Genomic DNA, 2,713 nt, shown 5'->3' with positions numbered 1-2,713 from the left:
TTTATAAGCTGCCAGCTGAAATAGATGCCAAACAAACCAATTGCATAAATTTGCAACATAAGCTGCAAAAAGTACATCACTACACGCCTGAAGACTTCACAATCTCTCTTAAAGTGTCCGACAGAATCCCCCAAAATTATACTGGAAAGACTCAGTATTTTATTTGCATGTGGGTGCGCAGTGAGGCTTTTGTTCTTGCTGTTGGCACTTAATTTCTGATATAGATGTTGAGGTATGACTTGTAAGGGCGAAGAGTTCAAGGTCATTTATTTTCTTTTCTCACAGTGGGCAAGAATTGATGCTGAATCTGCTAACCAAAAGTAAGGATCAGGGAACTTTGAAACAGGAGACAGTAGTGCTATGGACCACATTAAAAACCAAGTAAACAAATAATGAAAACATTGAAAAACGAAAAAACCCCATTGGTAGCAATGGGAGCAAAAGGAATGTGAAGTCTTGAAAACCAGTTGCTGGGTAAAGCCACTGAGGTCTCTGAAAGTTTTGAGAGCTTATAAAGTTGGCGGTGTCCCACCATTTTGGATGTCTAATCAAGCCCCGATCCAAAAAACAGTAAGCAATAACACATAGATTGCTTTCAATTGTTAGTGTACAGACACCTACTGAGCCAGGATATTGATTGTAAAATCTGACACATTCTGACGGGTGGAAAATGTATTTAAAGTATTTGGCTTGGTTTTTGGAAGAAGGAAGTAGATAACAGTATTGAATGACAAATTTTAAACGTCAAAGATTAAAACTTTTTCTTCTTATTTTTTCCTTTGGATGGCATATTCATTTTCTCTTAATGATGACAAAGCTAAAAGATTCTCATGTATTTGACAATGTTTATCATCACAAGAACAGAAGGTAAGAGCAGCAATTTTGGATGACTTGTCCAATGAGGTCATTAAAAATTCTTTTCTTAGAGATTTTTAATTTTTTTTTTTTTTTTAAAGGACTTTATAATTGGATATTGAAAAACATTAGCATTTTCAAGTGCTGCTGGATTGGGAGATGGCTGCTTTTTGTTTGCCAGTTCAAGTATCCCTCTGGAAACAGAGCTGCAACATTTGGATTGTAATTCTAGTTGGCAGCAAAAACTGGTCACCATGTCAGAACTGTTGACACACTAAATGGCTGAAGTAATGACAGGAGGAAATCTGCAGGGAAGTAATTTTTTTTTTTTTTTTTTTAAGAAATGTTGGCTCGGCTTGCATCAGTGGGGCCCCATGGGTTCCCATGACCAGCATCCCCATCTTTAAATAAAGTAACAAGCTACCTCCAGTGCCAAACACTCACCCATCGCTGCTGCATCACTTCTGCACCACCAATGTATGAGCTGCTGCTGCCACCAGTAGAAGTTCATGATTTGTCAGTTCAAGAGTCTGTCCTTTGCTAATGCATTACTTTTGAAATGTCTGCTGTAAGTGGAAGTTTTTATTTATTTATTTACTTTTTCTAAAAATGTGTACAAGCAACACACTCTTTGGGCTCTGGCTTCTTGTACTGGAGTCCCCAATTTTAGAGACCTTGAGACCTAGAGACTGTTTCCCAAGACTCCACAGGAAAAAGGGATGAGAGTGACAGTGCTCAGCCTGCACAGCCAATTTCCTTTTTCTCCCTCAAAGACACTCTCAGGCATGGGAAGAGAAATGTAGCAGGCTTTCAAAGAAAAGAAGATACCTAATTCACAGACTGAGTCATCCACTGGATGAGGCGTCTTTGCCCTACCACAAACCTCCCGAGTCCTGGACCCAAGTGACAATTTCATCCTTGTTTTGATGTCTCAGCAACAGAATAAATAGTCCCTTATTCCCTCCACACAGGTGCTGCGAAGAGCAGCAGAATCACATGCTTGAGGCATGCAGGTGTGATTGTATTGTAAGTCACAGGTATATATTTATACCCCTATTCATGAAAGATTCCAAAATCTTTTTGAGGAATGCAGTGAGGATTTAGACAAAGGGAAATATACCTAGTTAGCAAGGTTTTGAGTGTAATTTGGTGCTCCTTTTGTTATCTGTAGCAAGCAGGTGAAGAAAAGGGCCTCTGAGGTAAACCTGCTCCCTGATGGATAGGGAAATCTGAGTGGCTGGAGCACATAACCTATCTCATCTTAGGACCCCAGAAAGAATATGTGAAATTTGAGGGTACCTGAAAAAACAGGCATGGAAACAAAAAATCCAGGAGAGTTGGAGAAGACAGTCACTCTTTTCTTTCTTGCCTTTGAGCAGCCCTTGTCTTTTGACTTTTTAAAAAGAAGGGAGATATTTCCTTTAATTTTTCTTCACAGACTCAGCCTACCTGTTCTGGCCAATGCACTCGGCTGCAGCTGTGGGGTCAGCCTCTCTGACTGCACTGCTTTCGTGACTCCCTGGCAGATCTTCCAGCATGCTGATACCAGCCAATGCACTCCAGTCAGCAATGCTCCTTTCCCTCAGCTCATTACCTTCCAGGTCAAGAACGTGCCTACGAGCAGAAAGCACAGACAAAAGAGCCTAAGATGGTGTCCTGGTTTCGGCAGGGATAGAGTTAATTTCTTTTCTAGTAGCTGGTACAGTGTTTTGGATTTAGGATGAGAACAAAGTTGATAAGGCACCGATGTTTTAGTTGTTGCTAGGTAATGCTTACACTAGCCAAGGACTTTTCAGCTTCCCATGCTCTACCAACTGAGAAGGCTGGAGGTGCACAAGAAGCTGGGAGGGGGCACAGC

The sequence above is a fragment of the Aptenodytes forsteri genome, unplaced genomic scaffold (genome assembly GCF_000699145.1).
Source record: "Aptenodytes forsteri isolate BGI_AS27 unplaced genomic scaffold, ASM69914v1 Scaffold81, whole genome shotgun sequence".
In the NCBI taxonomy this organism is placed as follows: Eukaryota; Metazoa; Chordata; class Aves; order Sphenisciformes; family Spheniscidae; genus Aptenodytes; species Aptenodytes forsteri.
This window is presented reverse-complemented; position numbering follows the sequence as displayed.